Consider the following 24,349-nt stretch of genomic DNA (forward strand, 5'->3'; position numbering starts at 1 on the left):
CCTAGATGACAAATTTTGCATAAAAACTGAGACAGGCTTAGGGAGCCTTTGATCATCACTGTGGCAAACCCAGGGTGGTGCTTTGGAGCAAATAGTGGGCTAAAATTCAATACAAAAAATGAGCCATCTGCAATGAGAATGTATTCCTCAATTCCTGACTTCCTTTAAAGAAGCTCAGAGAGTGGCTCCTGGTATGTTGCCTTTCAAGTCTGTTTCCAGGGAGAACTGCTGCACTTACGCTACTAATGTAATAATGTAGGAGGTTCCGGTTAGAAGAGACTTGTCCTCAGATGTCGGCTTTGAATGATAAAAGAGATTCTTTCCAAAAGGAAGAGGGAGGGGAGATGAAAATACTTGGGGGATGTATGTCTGTTTATTGGATAATACCCTATAAAAGCATCTACTTCACATAATTCTTTGAACCTGGTTTTAAAATTTTGGTGACTTTTTGTTACGTTTTTTAAATTTTTGTTTTGAAATCCATCATCATCATCATCATCACCATCATTTTCACATCAGTGATTGTAACTCTGTCCTTCTAAGGTCCTATGCAGAGATGCCACGATCTTGCTTTGAAATTATCTGCTCTTTTTTTTGTGTCTTCTATTATTTTCTCTTATGCACTTGATGAAAACATTTCTACTGGGGTTTCTTTCAGAGCTTTATGACTCGCTAATGCAGAAATGACAGCAGAATTCCTATTGTTTTATGTCAAGAACATTTGCCAGCATTTGCAGTGATAACAGCCCTGAGAGATACAGAAATGTGAGATTCAGATGTGGCAAGTTCCCTCAGTACACGCTGGCAGAAGATCAAGGACTGGGGCTGGCTGCTGCATTTTCTAAGGGAGGCCTCGCCAGTGAGGGCGGCTTTTCTTTCTGAGACCTCTCTGCAAACCGCCTCCACCCCATCACATTCCCCATGTCCTACAATTTCCTTCCTACTTGCGTTCAGTTCTAAGGCTCTTTGATAAATAGGCTAATATTTCCAGTGGCCTTAATATATCATTAAATAGGTTTTAAACATAAACATTGTGCCACCTGGACCTACTCCATCTTAAGAACCAGGTCCATTTACTTTCCGAGAAAGATTATTGAATAAAAATATTAAGTGAGTTAAAATAATTTAATAGTAAAAAAAAATTCCACTGCCACTATATTCTATCCTTTCTCTGTCAAACAAACAACCAAAACTTCCATAGGACTCACTGCACCTACTCACTGACTTGTGATACTTTTAACATACTTTGTACATACTTGGACTCACTTTAATTTTTAATTCTTTCAGATGGGAAACTTCTTGAAATTCAATAAAACACAATTGCATCAAATCACCTTTAAGACATTATTCCAAAGGAGTTGATTGTTTGCTTCATCACATACTTAGAGCTGGATCTGCTAGGAAATGAACTGACTACATTTTTTTTTATGGCTTCTCCAACTCAAGCTGAGAATATTTATCCTCTCCTTTGCTCTTAGCACTTTATCTAATGCTAAAGGACACATGGACCGGATTTTTTTGAACTATCTTTGATTATACTATCAATTCATTAGTTTATAAAAATTTTTTTTTCATTAGTTTATTTAAATAACACAATTTTATGATTTTAAAAGTTGTACTTTAAGACCCTGTTGTTGGAGCACCTGGGTGGCTCAGTCAGTTAAGCGTCCAACTTTGGCTCAGGTCATGATCTCACGGTCCGTGAGTTTGAGCCCCACATTGGGCTCTGTGCCGACAGCTCAGAGCCTGGAGCCTGCTTTGGATTCTGTGTCTCCCTTTCTCTCTGCCCCTCCTCTGCTCATGCTCTGTTTCTCCCTGTCTCTCAAAAGAATAAATAAAACCATAAAAAAAATTAAAACCCTGTCATTACTTATTCACAAAGCATACGTCATATGAGAAAGTCATATAAGAATCGTTATAAATTGTTAAACTTTTACTCTTGTTTTTTTAAAGATCTTATTTTAAAGTAATCTCTACACCCAATGTGGAGCTCAAACACACAATCCCGAGATCAAGAGTCACATGCTCCACTGATTAAGCCAGCCAGGCACCCCTATGCTTTTTTCGACTTGTGTGCATTTCTATATTTCTTAAATATCAGAAAGTTAATGTAATAGGAAAGTCACTAAAACACACATCTATGTCAGAGAGTTGGAGCAGAACATCTATCCTCATGCAGGTGCACCAGAAGACCTGGTTTCCCAGGCTTTTTTGTTCATGAAAGGTCTCTGTGGTGAGAATATCTCTAGTGGCAAAAGCACTGCTTTATTCATATGGGAAGCAACTCAGGTCAGCTATGATTTTCCTGGTAATTTATGAAAAAGTACTTGGGGGAGAGGAAATTTTGTTTTGCTTTTCAACTAGCTTACTTGGTTCTTAAGCAGTTATTACTTAATACATTCCCTGGGCCCTGGACCCAAGCTCTTTGTGGATGGGGTCTACATCTTACTTTTTTCTGTATTCCTTTTTTTTTTTTTTTGAAAGAGAGAGAGTGAGCAGGGAGAGGAGTAAAGAGACTGGGAAAGAGAGAATCCCAAGCAGGTTCCTGTCAGTGCAGAGCCCGATGTAGGGCTCCATTTCACAAACCGTGAGATCATGACCTGAGCTGAAACCAAAAGTCAGATGCTTAACTGACTGAGCCACCCAGGCGCCCCACTTCCCAACCCCCACCCCCCATATTCCTAGCTCCTAGCAGAGTGCATGAAACATAGTGGGTTTTCAGTAAATGTTTGTTCAATAAATGGATGAGCGAATGATAATTGTTTGATGGGAACTGATACCTAGAGTGTAAGGAAAGTAGGATCAGTGTTTTATCTCATTGAATTAATCATTTACGTGGAAGGGTAACAGGCAAGATGTGAGAAACAGCAAAAGCAGCAAGATGTCAGCAAACGGAAACTGAAGTAAAGCAATGGCGTCGAGAAGGGCGGAAACTAGGAGGAATAAGGCAGCATCAGAGGTGGGCAACTGTGGAAGGTTTGCCAGGCTAGGTAAGTTTTGAGCTTCATTTTGAAGAAGGTGAGGAGGCTACTTCTAGGCAGGAGGCAGGTCACATTAGAAAACATGCCATGAAACAAAGAGGTTTGCATGAGAAGAGTGGCAGACAGCTGGAGTCAGCACGGCTGGAGGGGCGGTGTGAGGAGCCTGGTGCAGTGCCTGCTTGAAGGTGCTCAGAACATGGTGGCTCAAGTCATAAGCAAAAATTCAGGGCCTGAAAGGTGGGATTGGAATTTGAATTGAACACCACAGGGAACTGCACTAAACTATGTAGACACAGCCTAATGTAAACATAGCCAAAGAACAAAATAATAGAGTGTGCTTCCTAAAATATCACAACACGTAAATCAACTCACATTTCATCGTTCTAATGCATTAAGAATAGCTAATGGCAGTATTTGGTGATTCCCTCATTTTTCAAAAATGTGCCCACACTCTCCCTCCTAGTGATTTATACTGTTGTAGGGCCCTTTCTTGCTGACTTTGGCACCATCATTGCTTCAAATAATGCAGTCTGATCTTTGCTCGGCTCTCACTTCTAGCCTCTTTATCACACTGACCCCCAGTCTATGGAACTGCATATTTGGTTTCCTCTCAAAAGTTAATGGAGGCAACTGTGTCCACATCTCTGTGGTGTCCATTAAGTCCCTGCTTAGGCCTTCATTCTCTATGTTTTTGGCTCCTTCCTGTCATTCTGACTCATATTTCCCAAACCCCTGACTCATGCTGCTTTCTCTCTCTTATGCAACATTTTAATCTCTGCAATGTTCTTTTCATAATTTGATAACTTACCACGACATGGACATTCAGTGTGTTTTCATGGGCAAACATGTTTTCTGTAGCTTAAATGCTTTAGATTACCATTTAGACACTGTTGCTTTAGATTTAAGGAGTAAATCAGAATTACTTTGGAAATAGCCACCACTGACCAAGGTTGAGAACACACTGAAATAGGAGGAAGGGAACTGAAATGATTTTGCATCTGTCACTGCCTAGGTGATCTAGGACCACAGCATCAATTCTTTTTCTCTGTTTCTCCATCTGTAAAATAGACTGCCCATCCTTAATGATGCATAGATTTTTTGAAGTTCAGAATCTTCAAAATATATCTTTTTGTTTTCCAGACTGTAAACACTTAGGGTAAAATGGCCATATCTTTACTAGTTCTGTGGGGAGCACTGTGCATGCTTTGTAAATATTACTTGATGGTGCTGTCCTTTGAACTCCTGTGGTAAAAGAAAAGGCAGTGGTTAAATTCAAGTTGCTGCTATTTCTTCATCTGCGTGGATTTAAAATCTTATTGTATCTTCTACAACCATACTAATTTAATCTCATAAATGGAGTAAAGTAGGAAAAAAAGGTCAAGGATTCATGTTTGCTATAAGAAGGAGCTACTTTACTCCTAGCCTCTTCCTCTTCCTTCCTTCTTTCATGCTGAAAGGAGAGAGGAACCGAAGGGGAGGGGGGAGGGAGGGGGGGGAGGGGGAGGAGGGAGGAGGGGAGGGAGGAGGGAAGGGAGGGAGGGAGGGGAGGGGCGGGAGGGAGGGAGAGGGGGGAGGGGGGAGAGGGGAGGGGAGGGGAGGGGCGGTAGGGGAGGGGACGGTTAGGTTGACTTCCGTGCCCTTTCCCTTTTCCCTTTCCCTTTCCCTTTCCCTTTCCCTTTCCCTTTCCCTTTCCCTTCCCTTTCTTTCACATTCTTAACAGTTTAAATAGATACCCATCTGCTCAGAATGATTGGTCCTAATCCTTTCTAGTGACAGGACAATAAATTGTTTCCCAGAACTGTTTCTATTTACTGTATAAAACTTTTTCTTTTAATGTTTATTTATTTATTTTGAGAGGGTAGGGGCATGGGGTTTGATCTCATGAACTGTTAGATCATCACCTGACTGGAAATCAAAAGTAGGACATTTAACCAACTAAGCCACCCAAGTGCCCCTAGAACTTTTTAAATAAAAGGGACTCATTGTGTAAGGATCTTACTGTTATTCTGGGTTTTCATCTTATTTTTCAGTATAATCCTGGAAAGCAGGAACCATCTGAATAAGTGCTGAGAGCAGTGCTGTTTTACTACTGCCTCATTCATTCATGGCTCTTAATAATGATAAGCTGAGTAATCAAGACATTAAACCATATTGCTTAAATTTTGATTAACAAAGTGGTGTGTGACATGTTATATAACTTCATATACAAACTTGTTAAAATTCTAACATGAATTGGTACAAAAATAGACAAATACTTAGCAATATTTAAACATCTATTATTTGATTAGAAATTTGGATCTGCAAGCCTCAGATTTAATCCTGATAACAGCTCTATGGAATAAGTGGTCACATCATGCACAACTTATGGATGAGGCAGGAGGACGTCACTGAAATGTAGATTCGTGAGGTGACCTGCCCAAGGTCACACAGAGTAGAAACTGAAATGCTAGATTTCCATTTTGCCCCTGCAGTTTTGGTCTTCAGAAAGATTCATTTCCTGAGTTTTGGATAGCAGACCTTTAATTGTAGTTTTATATATGTATATATATTCAATTTTTCTTAGAATTAAAGAGATGGTTGTTAATCTGTAGTACCTTGATTCCTCCCTTGTGTCTTTCTTCTCTATTAGAATAACATTCATAGCTCTCCAAGTCTTCTGTTTCCCTCCCCAGTCCTTAGCCAATTATCAACAATTTTTGTCAAAGACTTTCTATTTCCCTTGCTGCTTCTTTCATAGTACTGGAATCAGATTTATCTGGGCTAAATGCCCAGTTCTAGTTAGCTTTTCACCCTTCTGAAATTATCAGCTAGAATTCGCCCAAGCTAAGCAGTTCTAGTGGAGAAAATAAATACTGATATTAAGTAACAAAAGAGAACTGTCTTCATCTATGGCCAGCAGTAGATTTATAGTTCTAGATTCTTATCTGTTCTGGCAAAACAGATTGTTAATAATTGGTGTGCTTTAAATGATAAACAAAAATATCACCAAAATCAACAAACATCAGCCTCACTGATAGTTCATTTCTTTGTTTTAGAGGGTGGTGAATCTAGTGTCCTGGAAGTCCTTGTCATTGCCCTGTGTTCTATCAGAACCTTGAAATATGCTGTTCTCATATGGAAAAACCATGCTACATGGACTTGGAGTTGCTTTTCCAGCAACGATGATTGATTTTCACTACAAATGGACCCTTTCTCAAGCAGTTTCCTCTGTGGCTAGTGGTGCTCATTTGCAAGATGATCAGATGAGATGAGGTTAGACACACAGTTCATGAACATGGGGGAGAAAACCAAGTGGTACACATGACCAGTTCAACTCGTGACTCACCTGTACTACACACAGACCAAAGGAACCAATTGCTCACAAGGCCAAAACAGAGCAAGCAAAGAAATGGAGTCCTTAATTATTTTTCTGCTCTTTTTGCACACTTGCAAAGTGAAACTTACTGCTTTCGGAATCTTAAGGAAAAACATTTCTACTTGATAAATGATTGCTAGTCGTCAAGAGTGTTCTCTCACACCTCTGTGAATATGACATTTCTCAGGTAAACTCCCTTTTTTTTACTTCTTAAACTTAATTACCTATTAAAAATATGTTTGGGAAAAGATGACCCTGGTATTTGGATTGATATTACAACCAGTCATCAACCCACAACCTTGTGTAGGTAAAACTGTATTTTGAAAGAAGTGGCACCATTAATCTTTGCTTTAGGGTGGTTCAGTACCAGGAATTAAAGACAGTCTGTGTGAAAGTTCCATACAAGCTGGGGACCAGCTTCAAACTGGATGGCTTTCAGAAGCATTATGATCCCATCTTATTATGGGATGCCTTTGAACTGACATTTCAATTGTGGTTTCCTGGTGCCCTACCATTTTACCTCCCTCCTCCCAACCACCTTCCATCCCCGGCTCCAGATCAAACCCCTGGAGAGTGATGAACTGAATGGAGACTGACTACATTCAGCTGAATCCACCATGCCCTGCCTAAGCACTGTGACTTGATTCCTGGCCCCCTCCTTGAGCCTTGCAGCCAGATTAGTCAGTCTTCCTAGCCCAAAGCACACACATTCTTGGCTTACTCCTTCAGGCCAATCATCGCTTGAGGTCACACAAGCCCCTGGCTATGGCAATGCCAATTATAACAAGCATGGCTTGGTGACCTCCTAATTGTATGAAACCAATTACATTATACTTGTTGTTCATTCAACAATAAACAGCTTTTGTGCCCACTAAATTGGGGCATACTACTAAATTTGCTGAGTGTAATTTGGCAATACTTCTCCAAATCATTAACTGCTTAAGGCTTTTTAAATAAAGCACATCTTTGTGCTTCTTGCCTTCAGAGCATGTTACCTTCTTGTGTATATTTTCCTACCCATTTCATTACATCTTACTTAGGATGTTTCTGCACAATGTTTCCCCATATGCCTCAGGGCCCTTATGTTTTTCTGAATTCCAAATGAAGCAAAGAGGTAGGATGAAGGAGGGGTGGAACTCACCAAATTTGCACTAAATTCCTTTCTCTTTTTGATTCAAAATTCCAGAACAATGAAAAGCAATGAAAGGATAAATATGTGAGTAAATCTAAATGAATACTGACTGTATTTGTTACAATAATAGGAAGGTCTTTGGGGATTTATAAAATATTTGGGGTTTATAACATATTTGGGATTTATAAAGTATTTATAATTAAAATACATGAGAATAATACGTTGGCAGGAAGGTAAATAGAGTTTAAGTATTTGAAGGTCCTTGCATTGTCTGGGAAGAAGTAAAACTACTAATTTATTTTAGACTTTGATAAATCAAGGATGCATATCAAAGTAATCCCTAGGGAAAACACTAAAGGAACAGTAAAATAGCATAAAACTACAAATCTAATTCGGGGAGAAATGCCATAATACAAAATGAGAAGGCAAGAAAAGAAAGAAAAGGAAACTAAAATGTGCAGGACAAATAGAAGGCAAATAGTAAAATGGTAGTTTAAACCGAATCAAAGCAATTGTTATATTAATATAAGTAGATTAAATGCTCATGTTCATTACAAAGAAAAAAACCTAAAAATTCTGTTTTAAGAGAAAAAATTTGTTTTTAATTTGAGAGAGAGGGAGAGAGAGAGTGAGTGGGGGAGAGGAGCAGAGGGAGAGAGAGACAGACAGAATATCTCAAGCTGGCTCCACGCCAGCTTGGAGCCTGATGTGGGGTTCGATCCCACAACCCTGGGATCATGACCAGAGGTGAAATCAAGAGTTAGACGTTCAACAGACTGAGCCACCCAGATGCCCCAAGAGAAACAATTTAAATATAAGGACACAAGTTAAAGAAAAAAAGATGAAAAAATACTATGCAAACACTAATCAAAAGAAAGTTGGCTTTGCAATATCAATATCAGACAAAGCTGACTTTAAGGAAAAAAAAGATTACTAGACAATAAAAAATAATACTATGTAGTGAAAAAAGTTTTAGTTTACCAGGAAAATGTAGAAATTCAGGATAGAAGTGCATTTAATCACAGAGCCTCCATATAGATAAAGCAAAAATAGGTAAAACTAAAGGGAAAATGAATACACACAATTACACTAAGAGATTTTAACATATTTCTCTTAGTAACTAAACAAATAAACATACATTTTCAGAAATGAATAGAAAATATGAATAACACGATTAAAAACTTTGAACTACTTGATATACATAGAAGGCTACACAAAATACATAATCTATTCAAGCACTGAGAGAATGTTAAAAGAAAATGATCATATGCTAGCCTTAAGGCAAGTCTAAATACATTTCAAAAATTACAATATACAGATTTTGTTCCTTCACTACAATGCAAATCTGATAGAAACAACATTGATGACAACAAAACCAGAAAAATCTCCTTCTTTTGGAAAAGAAGACACACACTTCCAAAGATCTCATGGTTTAAAGAAGATAAAATTGAAATTTGAGACTATGTCAAACTGAATGAAAATGAAAATATCACATATGAAATCTTGTGGGCCCTTAAGAAGGCCTATAGCCCCTCCTTCCTTCCTTACACCTCCTTATCTTTTTACCCACTGCACTCAATTTACAAGAGAAGAAAATACAAATAGAATTTGTATCTGAGATGGTCTGTTATAAAGTGAACTTTAGGGTTTTGAAGGGCCACTTAGAGAAGAAGGGAAAAATCTTGACCATGTCTTTCTAAAGGCAGAACTAGAACACAAGGGTAGAAATTCAAGGAAGGCAGATTTTTAAAAAAAATGTTTATTTTTGAGAGAGAGAGAGAGAGAGAGAGAGAGCAGGGGAGGGCAGAGAGAGAGACACAGAATCCAAAGCAGGCTCCAGGCTCTGAGCTGTCAGCACAGAGCCTGATCCAGGGCTTGAACCCACGAACACGAGATCATAACCTGAGCCCAAATCAGACGCTTAACTGACTGAGCCACCCTGGGGCCCCAAGGAAGGCAGATTTTAGTTCAGGGTAAGAAAAAAAAAAAAAACTATGGTCATTGGACATTTTAATATATTAATAAATAATGAGGTTCCCGTCCCTGGAAATATGCAAATGATGTAATGTGGATCTCAGTGGTGGTGGGGATTTGACAGGTCATCTGTGTTTAAAAACGATGTGAAGGCACTGCATGAAAATATGGCAGAATGTTAACAATTTCTGAATCTGAATCTGATGGCAGGTGTTGAATGTTCATTGTATCACACATTCAACTTTGAGTTTGAAAATGTTAATCAAAAAATCAAAAAACAGATGCTGCAGGAACCCTAATGTAGAAAGTTGTGAGGATTCAACAAAATTCAATGTCTATGCGTTCTCTCATTTGACACATGATGCACGTACATATATCTCTGTAGAGTTGTAATGTTTACTTCTATACTTTCATAATTTATCCCCTACCATCTGAAAACCTTGCTCTATGATAAAGTATAGCAAGGAAAGATCTCATCTTCAGTGGTTATTTTATTCCTCTTCCTTGAGCAATGTAGGAGTTAAAATCTAGACTTAGTATTTTTTTGTCCTGTATGAATTATTTTTCAGGAAGGAATGCTCTGCAACCTTCATCATATTAAGGCATAAGATTATTCAGTGATCAAAATGTTAAATTTGAACAACTATCAGCTTGTGTCCAAATCTTTCATATACTGTTAAACCAAGTGAGACTTGACTTTTTGGTTTTGTTCCAAATTGATACTACAGTTGCCATTTTCCCCAAGTTATTCATGAATTATCATGCATATTTGAATTTAAGTTGCTGATAAATTGTGTTTGACATACGCAGGATGTGGGATATCCCCTCCTGTCTGTGTTAAAACACGTTCAGTGTTGTGAGGTAACAGCATTCAAGTAACTCCTGAGTATTAGTTCAAGGAGTACCTAAAGGCAATAGGAAACTAAAGAAAATACTGTTCAATATAACCACTGACCCGGTGAGTGTTTCAATCCTAAAGACTTCTCAAGCTAGCATATTAAATAGTCTTTGGGCTTTTAAATGAGTTTGAAGCATTTTACCTTACATTTCCATCGGAGGCAAAATTATATTTGGACTATGTATTCTCTGTGCTTGCTTCAGCAGCACATATACTAAAATTGGAACAATACAGAGAAGATTAGCATGGTCCCTGCGTAAGGATGACACGCAAATTCATGGACTGTATGTTCTGAGATCTGAGAGACAGAGATCTGTTCTGAGAGGCGGAGATCTCTTTCAGTTTTAAAAATCCAAAAGTAACGCCTACTTTACCGAATTCCTGAATACTGTTGTAAAAAATACTCATTTTCCAACTCTTCTTTCTTCTGCCCTCTCTAATTTAAAATATTGGATCCTGGGAAACCTGAATAACATGCTCTTGCTTTTTGATGAACCATGATCATAGGTCTCTATTTCTTCTTCCCTTCTTTTTCATTTTTCAGCAGTGGATTCTGATCTATAGTATAAAAGGAGCATCTAAAAGTGGACTCATCTTTCAGGATTAAATGGCTCTGTTAGCAGAGTGGGATGAACAGAAAGTGCTCCTTCATGTTTAAATGCACTACTGTGTACCTGTAAAGTTACATACTTTCAGGAATTTAGAGTTGCTTAATGCTTGTTTGGCAGCATAAACTCTGAAAAAAAATCTCATGGGGAAACACGCCCCATACACAGTTTCTATGTCTGTAGAGTACAAAGGGAGATGGACCTTTGCCAGTTATACAGTCAATATGTTAAAGGTAGATGCCAAACTAAGTCAGTCTTTAAGGGAATTTCTTGGCATGAATCAACACAGAAGAGAAAAGAAAGACTGTGTTCTTAGATCTGTTTTATATATATATATATATATATATATATATATATACTCAAAATGGTTACTGCATGGAGCACATCCGTAGAGTCTATCATATTCCAAGTTTTCATTTTAGAAGAAAATGGAAAAATTGAACAGTTCATATTGTTAATTTTGAAATTAGCCTGGAATTATTTTTCCCTAGAAATGTAATAATTTGTTTATGGAAACCTCAAAATGAAAATCTTTGGCTTCAGGCATGTATGTGGTTAATGTGGATGATTGTGAGGCTGCCAGATAGGTATAAGGACCTATCAGCCAGGGATCTGTTTCAGGGCTTCCAGAGTTACAACAATCATACTATTTTCTCACTGCACAATATTTTTAAATCGTAGGTTATTATATTTGAGATTTTTTTTTGTTGCTTGTGCTAGCTTTTTTCTAACCTAATTATACCAAGAATTTATTATACCAAGAATTAGAGTTTATGGGAGGACTTGTTGATCTTTTTAGAAAGTCTGAGAACCCTAGAATAAATTTTTTTTCTTATGGAACTCACTGACAGAATGATATGAAATATGACTGAGACACAAGAGTGGGTAAGATCACAGGTCTTAGCATCGAGTAGGTCTCAGTTCAAATTCAAGAAATACCACATTTTAGGTGTGTATTCAGGGAAAGTTATTTAACCTTTCCAAGTTTCACTGCCACATCTGTCAAGGAGGAATAATACCTATTTCATAATGGTATTGTGAGTACTAATTGAAATAACACCCCCTCTCCTGCAAATGGTACCTGGTTGACACTAAGTGTTCAATAAATTGTATTTAACATTGTGAGATGACTATAAGTCAGTGTATATCAGGTTGGCACCTCTGTTGTCTACAGATGGAAGGAAGCAAAAAACTGCAGAAAGTCAGGGCTTTTAATATAATTTTCTATGCACTTGTCTATAATTACATATCCTATCCTTGTTTCCTTGCTCAGTGTCCTATTTTGAATGTGGTCTGTCATGACTGAAATCCAGTCAGGAGAATGACCACAGCATTGAATGACTTCCCTTCCTTTGGCATAGTCCAGATAAATGGATATGAGAATAGGCAAAATCAGCCTTTCTTAAAGTTTTTCTCATTGGGGAAACTGCATTTAAACAAAGGAGATATGGCAAAACAAAAAGAAATCTAGTATTATTTTGTGATACGAAAGGACAGTTAATTGCTTCACAGCAATGGAGTATTAATGTTTATAAAGGCTACTTAGCAAACATAGCTTTAATTAGAGCTCTAATTAGAACCTATATGTTACTCTGAGAAAGAACTTTTGTGTGAACAAGTTCCAACTATGAAAAAGCTATGAAAATGTAAATTTCAGCAGCAATTTTTATTATATTGGCTAAGAAGAGGATATTATGGTCATCATCTTTCAAGACAGTGCTGAAGTTACAAATCAGAACCAAAGAACAGATGGGGAATATTTTCAAGTGTAGTGGAAACAACTGCATGTAAAGTCAGGACAAGTATTTCTGGTTGTTTATTCATAAGGACAAGGCTCAGAGTTAGACTCTAAGATGAAAACATTGACATCTGACTTTTCACATGAGGAGTCTCCACAAAACATAATGGTGATCTGCATAATTTGCAGTTGATGAAGCATCCATTCAATCACATCATACAGGAAAGTTTGATTTTGAGCCATTTGTTATTGTTGTTGTAAATGCAATGCTAGTAATATGGTAAGACTGTGGCATATTAAAAATAGTCTTTAGGAAGATTAATTTTGGTTTCCTTCAAACACTAAATGACCTCTTCCCAATGCTTTCATTATAGTCGTAGGTAAATTATGTATGTGGATATGACAGACTCTTGTTTCGATATCAAGGGTTTAACTGAGAAAATTAACAGGAAAAAAATGAAAGAATTTCAAGCTTGAAGAAAAACACTGTGCATATGGTTATAGTGTGACAAACCGGCAGGTGGCTAGGCTGACTTCTTTCCGTCATCTTCTTATACTATCTTTCTCTATCTTCCACCTCTGACTCCTTCTTGCTCTTTAAACATTCAATTTTGTATTTGCCCTTTCTCAATTTCACCCTGATCAGTCAGACCATTCTTTTTAAGTTTATTTATTTTGAGAGAGAGAGAGAGAGAGAGAGAGCGCGTGAGCAGGGGGGGAGCAGAGAGAGAGGGAGGGAGAGAGAGAATCCCAGGTAGTCTCTGCACTGTCAGCACAGAGCCTGACAAGGGGCTCAAACCCACAACTGTGAGATAATGACCTAAGCCGAAATCAAGAGCTGATGCTTAACCAACTGAGACACCAGGTGCCGCAACAGACTATTCTTTTAACTTGAGAGCTCTGACTGCTGTCAAATCCAAACTAGTGTTAGGACATCTCTTCCTGGTTTGTAGGCCTTGGGCACTGCTGCTTCACCAATGGTTTGGGAGGGCTGTTTTCCTGGCCCAGCGCTGTGACCCTCCAGTGCACCATTTGGGAGCTCAGCAGGGTGCCCCTGCCATCTTTATCTCCTCAGTGAAGGTGGGCTGCTGTCCAGGCCCCCAGAACTCCAACACCTGCAACTAGTCTCATCATTACTCATGTAGATGTTGATAAAATGCAGAAGGTCCTGTATGATTAGCTTGCACCTCACTGCAACATAACAGGTGGTTTAATATAAAAACAAGTCTTTTCCTTAAATTCCAACTTATCAATGTATTCTTATATGATCATCAGCCAGGCTACATACCGCCATGTGTAAGACACGTTACTGTCTGTCTGACTTTGCCCCCCATTAGCCTCTCCCCAGCCCCTGTACTTTAATAGGATAGATTTCTTTTCAAGGTCCAGCTCGTGCCCACCTTCTTTATGCTTCTTTTCCCAGATTACTTTGGGTCAATGTAAGATCACTACAGAAAGCAGCTTGTCCAGTTGACTTTGGGACAGCTGTATCCTCGTTAAGAAAGAACAGTAGCAGCAAACTTGCTATCTCTAGAAAGTCAACTGCCTTGAGAGGTCTTAAATAGTTGCTCCCAACCTCCTCCTTAACCAGAGCCTTCTTAAGGGTAAAAGCATGCCCCTTTGTCTGGTTCAGGGTCCTAAACAAGTTGTGCTCTGACTACCGAATGCTGGCATTCTTTATTAGGAAACCAGCTGCTGGATAACCCGAGGTACACATCAGTGGCCCATATAAATTTTATGGCCCCAATTTGTTGAAGGTACCAACTGAGCTTTCCATTGGATTTGATGCATAAATTCTAGCACCGTTATATTACAACGTGGCAAAACACAATAACACTCAATGCTTCCATAGTATTTATACAATTGTTACGACATTATTTTTTTCTTTTACAAGACTAAGGGATTCCCTGCCAAATAAGGTGAATGTATAGAACTTCTTGTAGCTTCTGCAAAGGCTGAGTTAAATTTTACTTTCAAATTAGTCTTCCAATAAGTTTTAGTACAAGCTTTAAGATGGAATAAATCCCAAGTAGTAAAAATCCTTTACGAGTTACAGTTATATTCTGGATGGATAAAATCATAATGGCCTGGAACAACGCACTAACTGCTGAGTGGATATTTAATGCTGATGTTTTTAGCTGTTTCTTGAGCTATTTTCCCTATTGCATTGCATTTCATTAAAAATTTGAGCTCTGCTATTTTTAGAATGAAATGCATACTTAATTTGCCCTTATAGCACTGTTATAAATGGAGACTAGAACCAGTCCTGATTACTTACAATGAAATTATCTGAGTCAACAAAGTTAGGATTCAGAAATGTTTTAAAAGTAAATGATGTGTTTATCTCCTCTGTGAGCGAAGCAAGCAGACTTCCTTTGGGTTTGCAGTAGTCCCATATTTGTACAGGACATCTTTCACTTGGTGCAGAGGAAAACTCACTATGTCCTTTTCCACCATCTTCAGGATGAAATCTAAACTTTTTAATGTGCCGTGCAAGGCCCTTCATGATTTGATCCTTACCTACAGTCATGTGCTGCACACTGAATCATACAGAACACCTGTCCCCTTCTTTTGTCTTTTACTTCTGACCTTAGCAAGTGCTCTTCCCTCTGCATGGAACATTCTTTCTCCTTTCCCCCCTTCTCTTTCTCCAAATTGTTAAAGGCTAATGCCCACAACTTCCTTAGACTGAAGCCTGATGTCACCTTCTCTGGGAAGTCTTTAAAATGCGACTCAAAATGCCACGTTGTCAATGCTGTCCACTTCCTCATAGATGGTGAACTTTTGAGGGTGGGCAGGCAATATAAGCTTTTATCTTTGTATTCTCAGCATCTTTGTATTGTGTGCTCTGCACACAATAGTTACTCAACTCAAGCTTGTTGAATCATCTTACAGTTATAGGATAGTGAGTCTGTGGTCTTGTGCTATCTCCCAAACTGTAATTATGAAAGCAAATGTTAAAACTTTCTTTCCCCATATTATTCCCAAATCAAATGTAAAAGAATAAAGTAAATCTAGACAACTAATACATAATCTCCAGAAGACACCACTCTTGTAAAGGAGAAGCACAGGCGTGACTATTGCTTATGAAGTGTTTTAGAATGGAAGCTTAAACAGATCAATAAACAGACAAAATAGGTGTTTTACCTTTGCAAAGTTCTAGCTGTTGGGTAGGTCTTAAACACACACATGCGCGCGCGCACACACACACCCACACACTATCACGACTTAGTGAAGGGAGATCTAAATCTAGTTAAGACTCCTTTGGATTATTTCATAAGGTAAACTATATAGTCTTATGTTCTTAAGTTCTTGCTTTATTAGCTTAGCAGTCCAGGCTTACTCCCACTCTCAAACAGCCCCTTCTTTTTTTGTATTCCATTTAAATTCTTATTTTTAATGAAGATAATTTTTAACTAGGAAATGCATTTCCCCTAGACATACCAGGAGAACTTTTGCTCTCCTCTGTATATAACCAGATTATTTCTTGGTTCATGCTTACATGCAAAATGGATGATAGGGGGCATATAGAGGAAAGTGGGCCTATGGATAATTACCTCTTGCCATAATTTCCTGTAATTACGAAAACCTTGTTATAATCAGAGCATGACTCTGCTTCGGTTATGTTCATTGCATTTCACAGCATCACAGCCTTAACCATATTAGAAATAGGAGACTACTATTAAAGGTCTATGTTCAGACATAGTTTATGGTTAGAGACTTACTCTGTATTCCTTCAGCCATATATTATGACTAATGAACATTCTACAGTTTAATGGATGTGAACATGAGGTCGAAAGGCTGATTGTTCAGGAGGTCATTTAAGGGCTTGTTTAGCTTCTAACTGGTTATTTCATGGGGTGTAAGAGCTGAAATTATACCAAAATATTATTAATTTACAATTTGATGTTTACCTTTGTAATACTTATGAATAAATATGTTGCCAAACAATATTATAAACCATTTACCCTACTTAGTTAGAGTCATCTTTGACTCAAGATTTGAGTCATCACTTACATGCAAAAATAATGAATGTGTCTGTTAGAAATAGTTTTAAACAAATTACTGTGATCTGAAAATAGTCCTTGTGGATCAAACTCTTTTTGTGTTTCGTATTAGCATTGTTATTATATGTACAGTGCTTGAAAATTAATGCAATTCTTTTTTGAGGAACTCACTCACTTTACAAGAAGTCAGATCCATCCCAGTCCTATTAAGATGATTTAACGTATTTAACCATATGTGTATATTTATTTTTCCTCCTCATCCTACAACTGTCTGGAGGCAGTGTTTTCATTATGTCATTCTTTGCTCAAAATCTTTTACTAGTTACGACATTACTAAATCTGAATGGCTTAACCAAGAATTCAGGGTTCATATAAACTGTCCTCCAATGATTCAGTGACTTTTCCTATCTTGTTTCCTGTAGCCCCCACAACAGCCCCCCTTTCCCTCACCCCAAACAGTGACATGATATTGTCACCATTATTCTGTATACAGGACATCCACCCAGCAAAGCCTGCCCCTTCTCTTCTCAGGATTATTTATATCCAGTTCATCCTTCATGACTCTGATTACATCCACTACCTCCAAAAAGCCCGTTATGGCCTCTGTTTGCAGCAACCAATTCCTCCTCTGGACTCTACCACTGCTTTTACCATTGACTACATGGGGAATGAGGCTCTCAACTAATGTTTTGTTGACCTGAATTGTTAAGCTGAATTATTTGTGTCATCTAATTTTTTAAAAATCGGACCTTACTTTACCTCTTCAGCTAGCCTGAAAAGTCCTTGCAAGTAAGGTGTTATGTTTAGGCATCTAGTACAGTTTGAATACATATAAACTGAACACATCGATACATGATTTGGAGAATAAACGACTAAAAGCTGAACAAATGAATGCATGCATGGTGCATATTTCAGGGTGTACATGAGAAAATGTATTCTAAATTTACATTAACAATTTGGGGTCTAGCCAGGTAAAGGTGGAGTTCTTTAAAGCCAAGCCTCATGATATTTAAATTATCCTTTTATGCCTACAGGGTAAAAAGTAGTGGATCCAGCAAGAATGGCTAGAAACAGACTTTTTTATTTCCATAATCACTCAGTTGAGAATTTAAGATTGTGTTTGGGAATTTAAGATCAGCATGAAGTTATGGCGACAACCTGGCCACAAAATGTCTCCTTTTCCTTCCATCCAAGGAGGGAATGTGACCTCATTCTCTGAGAAGGGATTCTCCTCCAAAGCACTCAAGGACTATCTCTCTGAAAAATTAAATGAAATGCAAAATGGGGGCAGGACAGAACCAATCTTACTCAGAGCATGCATGAGTTCTGGGGTGGGGGAAGTCATTGTTGAGTTTTATAATTTTTTTTCTTTTAAATCTTTGAAAAAAGAAATCAACTCTGGTTTCAGTTTAATTTAAAAAAAAAAAAAAAAAAAACCTACATGACCACTTCTTCAAATTTGTTCCAGATGGATTTAGTCATAGAATGATTGATTATCCACTCAATGTGAGCTATGTGGTTAAGCTCAGAAACCTACAACAAACTGGTTTGGAGCTATGTTTCATGGTAAATGGCAGAAAGGATAATCCTTAAGCTGTCATTTTAGAGTTAGTGATGAGAAAAGAGGAATTTAGTAGGCTACTTATGTCAAGAGAATGTATTAGCAAATGGATGGCTGAATATGAGGAAATCTTATGAGCATAATACTTTTTTTCCCCTTTCTGGATTTCACAGTAAGGGGAACTACATCTGACTGGGAGCCCCCTTGAAGACTGCCCAAGCTCTCACTGACTGCTTCATGAACCAGACCCACTTCCCCAGGATGCTTCAGGCCTGAGGCCAGAGGTTGGCCTCTAACTGGTTTCCTAGTACCTAGGATATCCTAGTACCTAGGATTGTACTCTATCTAGTACCTACTCAACAGGCCCAAAGAGATTTTTATTATTGGCATCAGAGACACCTGGGAAAATCTGGAAACTAATTCTGGGGAAAGTGAACCAAAGAGAAAAGGTACTGAACTCCACACAGAGCTGTTTAATGCACTTTAAAAAGCAATTTAACAACATTTGGTTCATATTCATTTTAAGAAAAAATAAAACACTTCCTTTGGATTTTAATTACTCCTTTTAATAGCCGTATTAGCCTTTTATCTATCCTTTCCATCTGGCTAATTCACAATTTAGCTACTAGAACATTCTTTTAAGAGAGTTTGGATGTGGCTGGTGGCTTTCGACCCATGTCACCATTTGATTTTACAATTTCCTCTGTACATTGTTCCATTTTTTGGTTTCCACCTTCATTGATTTTTCTGTTTTTGCTTATGTATCTTTTCCCTTTTTTTTCCTTCAGAGTGCACTTCATTATTGTCTTCTTATTGAAAAACAAGCCACTATCCTGCCTCCTTATCAAGATACCTACTCCTTAGAATCCCAAGAAAGTCCATGTTACATTTTATGGCTTCTGAATTTTTAAATCTTACATAACCTATTTACTGTAACCTTAGGTTATATTTCCCATGTCTCCTAGTACACTTTTGAGGCAAAAGGTATAGACATGTTTAAACATGGTTAAACAGAGATTTCTATGGGAGAGATGGAGAACATTTTCCACAATTCCCTACCAAACACACAAATATCATAGATGTCTAGGACAAAAGTTAACATGAAGCAAAAAGGATGTTTATTAAATTTATTTTAGGTAACAGGCATGTAGACTTATGCTAATCTGCAAGAACAAAGGTAGTTCTTGTGTTTGCTCACAAAGTTTTTGTTTCAAGGCTATTGTTTATTTGTAGAGTAGATTAAAGGAGATTTTAATTACAAAGTTTTCAAATCAAGGGATATGGTCATAATTACTTAGGAGTAGTTTTGGGCAGGATTGGTAGGATTTTAGAAATTATAAGTCCATGAAGGAGAGAAAGGCCCATTCATTCAAAAGGAGCTGTCAGAAGAGTGAGGTTCTTATGGATAGTACTTTGCCTATTTCAACCACACCTATCAGACTCTATATCTGAATGAGTCATACAGTCTCTTGCACTGCTGTGGAGGTGGGTGCATTTTGCTTTTTAATTCATATTTTGCTTTTTGAAACTATTCATAATTCTAGATGTAACTCTAAAGGTTTGGCTGGAATCAATGAGGGGGAATTTTAATTACACATTATGGTAGGCAGCTAGTGACATGGATCCCAATGATTCCAGACTTCTGGCATTTATGCCGTTGAAAGTGGACTGGATCTTGTGACTGGTTTCTAGTGAACAGAACATGGCAAAAGTGATGGGTTGTCACTTCCATGATTAAGTTACAAAAGCCTGTGACTTCAGTCTTAGTAGCATTCTCTCTCTTGCTGGCACTTTCTCTTGCCCCCTCACTTGCTTACCCTGATGAAGAAGGCTGCAATGTTGTAAGATGCTCTATGGAGAGGCACATGCAGCAAAGAGTTGAAGGAGGAAGAACCCATGAGGAATAGAGGCAGGAAATGAATCCTGCCAACAACCACTGGGGAAGGAGCTAGGGAGAGGGTCTTTCCTAGTCAAATCTAGAGATGGCTGTAGCTTAGTGAAAGACCCAAAGCCAGGGGATCCAGCTAAGCCACACCTCAATTCCTGACCCAGGAAAAATGTGAGATAGTAAGTGTTGTTGAAACCATTAAGTTTTAGGGTTACTTGTTATCTGGCAACAGATAACTAGGGCATAGATTTCCTTATGGTTTCTGTGTGATGGATAATAAAACATAAGCTGAGTAAGGACTAGTTATTTTGGTTGTAAATCTGGTTTGAGTCTGAGGCTAAAAACAATCCCAAAATGTGAAATGAACAGGTTGTTCTTTGCTGAAAGGTACTTAGGAAGGCAGGAAATCTTAATTCAAAATCAAGAAGATAATACAGAGCCTTTAACATTTAGTGTTGGCACCTTTACATTTTAAAGCAGTTTATATTAATACATGCAAAAAGTATATTTACTGTGCACCAAAGTAAAAACAACTCCTTTCTATGCTAGAATTGAAATGGGAGTCCTGGGCTGTGCCATGAACTACAATAATTACCCCTGTCAGTGCCTGGAGAAAAGACTGCAGTGATCTAGCTTTTAAAGCTTCAGTGATTTGGTCCTGACTTTTAACAAACAACCAGTACAAGGTGTGAACTGTTTTGTCAATAAAGCTTCACGTCATTACAACTGTCTGGCTTTTTGTTTCTGAGTCATTAATGCTATTATAGTCACAGAAGGCACCTGCATTCTTCCCTGGGCAGATTTTAACTTGCTCTGGTATGTTTTCCTGATAAAAATACCATCTGAAAGGCAAAGAAGAACTCCTATCAATAGAACCACTTGACATACCAGGCATGTATCAATCAAGAGCCATATAGCTACCACCCTTGTAAAGCTTATAACCTAGGCAAAGTGCATTCTCTTGACCTCTCTCTTACTTTCTCTCATTTTTAAAAATTATTTTCAATAAGAGCTGGAAAGGACAATTCTTTTAACTTTAACATCTGAGAAGACTGAGGCCCAGAGAGGTTAACTGGTTTAACACAGTCTGAGTCACTTAGGGGAAGACCCAGATGGGAACCTTTGTCTTTTGCTGAGTTTCATGGGATTTCTGCCACTCTTGGCTGCCAAAGACTACTTTCTGGGATCCTCCTGAGCATTCAAGCATAAAAACATTCTACTGCAGGAGAAAATTCTATTAATTAGTAAGCAAAGAAAATATCTATGTATTACAGCTGTAGCTGTTACAACGGAATTTGCATTGGAGAAACTGAGTACTAACCAGAGGAGAAAAATACCTTTCTGAAAACAAAAAACAACTCACCACATGCAAATTATCCACATTATACTACATTTTGCTAAAGGCAGCAAGTATATATCTAGATATATCTGCTTCCTGGTGGGAAGCACAAATTGTCAACTACTGAAAGACATGCTCTGTTATATATCAACAAAATCTGGGGACTTGGTAGAAATGTGAGATCTCCGGTCTCATCCTAGACCTACTGAATCAGTATCTTCATTTTAATAGGATCTCCAGGTAATTCATATTTCATTACAATTTGAGAAGCACTGGTCTATCACACATAGCATATATAAGATTCTCAAAAAACATTAGACAATTGAATTCCAAATTTAAAACTCCCCTAGCCAATTTTATAAAAAAACAAAAAAACAGTAAACCTGATTTATTCAGGGCCATCTTTCCTTTTTTCCTTCATCGGTTTCTTCTTTGAGGAAAATATGCATTTATATGTATGAACATAAGTGGGAAGTTGGTAACTGTAATACTATTTTATGAGATACTTCAGTAGAACCTATTTTTGATTAGTATAGTCTACACTTGCTCATTGTCCTTAATGTTCCTATCTTGCTCTCCTTTCTCTCTCTTTCTCTCTCTACATCTCTCTTCCAGATGTAGATGTTCCATTCTACATCTCTCTTATTTTTTTTTTCCCTGCCCCTCAGTCTTCTTACAGCTTCTCCTGTCATTCAGGGTAAGAGGAGACTCCTGGAAGAGAAGGATATGACTCACCTGTTTGCTCTATCTTGCTTTTTCTCTCCACCAATGTGTGACTATGGTCCTGGCCTCTACCTGAACAGGTGTTCATTGCAGGTTTTGCTTTTTTCCTAGATGAGTGATTTTCATACTGATAAGTGGTGATGGTAGGTGGTGTTGGGGGAGAGTGTCATTGTTAGTTGAGTCACTTAGCAGAGGAGCCAGAGAAGTCCTATAACATGTATCGCCATTTCATCCCAATAATATTTGGTATATACATTTAAAATCAATCAAAGAGAAAGCAATATTTCAGTCATGAATTATTGGCAACTGATTTACTCAGTTGTGAACTTTGTGGATAAGAGGTTCCCCTAACTGTAACAAAGAAAAGAAATTATTTCTTCTTGAAGGGAAAGTGGTGTTTTTTTTCCTGCTGGGTAGTAGAATTTACATACTAGTGGTGTGTCATCTGTTAGAATAATTTGTAAATGTAGCTCCCCAAATCAAGTGCAAAGATGTGGTCTGAACTTGAATCTACACGGATTCTTCTTTTTCTAACCTGAGATCTACACTGAGTAACAGGCAGGCCCTTTGCTAGCAGGTAGTTTTACCCACTTAACAGGACCTTTATTTGATTTTTTAAGCTTGAGAAAATTCAAAACACCACTCATACTTAATCAAATAATTCATGTACTCTTCCTTTTAGAGGTCTTCCTTATTTTCTCGTGTCTCTATAAACTGTTCCCTATTTAATATTAGACCAGAAAGTGTATTTTTTCAAAGAAAAATACAGGTAAAAGCACTTTGTAATAGATTCACACTTTTGGTAATGTGTAGTTCTGCCTACTCCTGATATAACCAGATTTTCCAATAATTCTTTAAAACTTTCTATTAGAACCCTAATATTGTTTGTGGCCAGGTTTTTACAATGACAACTAAATAGGTCAAGATCTTCTAATAGAGCGATATTCTGATGGTCTATTTGGGGTATTAACCATCTGTGACAGCTTGGTTTATTGGAAACTATGGCTCTGGTATGGTTACACAATCCATTTTTCTGCTTAAATTGAAAAATCAATGAGAAGATTTTTTAGTTTACTTAGAGTTGAACTCTAATTTACAATGGTTTTGTTATTTAACTTTTTTATTGAATGAGGTAGTCGCCCAATAATCTTTCCTGCTATTTCAGAACTGTCATTAGCTGTGTAAATCGCACGATGATTAAGTTTCCTTCTTTCATTTAGCTTCTTTTTTTTATCATTAACTATTTATTTATTTATTTATTTTTTCAATCACTAAAGAAGGGAAGTCATGCAATTGAAGTTCAGAACAAAGCCCTGCATCTTTACCAGCTTGTGTGGGAGGATTTTCCCCCCCTCTGGCTACCTCCCTGGATTAGGGTTCTTCTGATATGCCAGGTCATGAACTATTTTTACAAAAAGGGCCCACAGCTTTTACTGGGAAGTTTACTTAATCATGAATTACTGGAATTTTCTGGTTTGCTTGTTGAGTGGAGTTTTATTCCAGGCTACCTCCTGACCATATTATTTGCCAAAGTCTGAAGAATAAAAGGGCTTGGGGATTCAGTGTCAGGTCCAGATAAGTGATTTTTTAATCCATTCTATGATGGTCTACATAAAAAGTTTATTTTGTTAAAAATTCAGTTGCCCATCGTAGAAGGCAAAGGCGGGTCAGGATGGAATCCCAGTAAATCTGTGAGAAAGATTAGTAAAGAAATGTGCAGGATGACCAGGACGCTTCAGAAGTGTAAGAGAGCAGGGCCTTTGAGGCTACACTGTAGTGCTTTCACTTCTATTTTGTTGACCCTGACTCTACTCCATCTAACGTAATTACTTGTTGATTAAATAATTCAGTAGCTGTCCAAGATGCCCTGTTTTCCTGCGGTAGGTAAACACATGAATTTAGAAAGCAGTTTCCAGGGTTGATTTTATAGAAATAATGAGCGAGTAAATGAATCATTTTAGAAGCTTTATCAGCTTTGATCAGCTTAATTTTGATATGAAATTTCCTACCAAAATGATGGTGCATCATATATGTCTGTGCATGTGCCCATAAATGGCTGTGAACTTGGTGTGTGTGCGTGCATATATGTGTGTGAGCTGGAATAAATGCAATCTAGGCAAGAAAGGGGGCACTGGGCCTGCATAG

The 24,349-nt window shown here is 37.8% G+C and overlaps 1 protein-coding gene and 1 non-coding gene across 3 annotated transcripts in view; one reads left to right on the forward strand and one right to left on the reverse strand.

Annotated features, from left to right (window-relative positions):
* The window catches only part of EFEMP1 (EGF containing fibulin extracellular matrix protein 1), a 60,501-nt gene that overhangs the window by 18,617 nt on the left and 17,535 nt on the right, over positions 1–24,349 (reverse strand). The gene's annotated exons all lie outside the window — the stretch shown is intronic.
* Positions 10,531–10,634, forward strand: LOC115511418. The gene has a single exon (XR_003968060.1). It is a non-coding gene; the product is annotated as a U6 spliceosomal RNA (small nuclear RNA).

Source organism: Lynx canadensis, chromosome A3 (genome assembly GCF_007474595.2).
Source record: "Lynx canadensis isolate LIC74 chromosome A3, mLynCan4.pri.v2, whole genome shotgun sequence".
NCBI classification, from domain to species: domain Eukaryota; kingdom Metazoa; phylum Chordata; class Mammalia; order Carnivora; family Felidae; genus Lynx; species Lynx canadensis.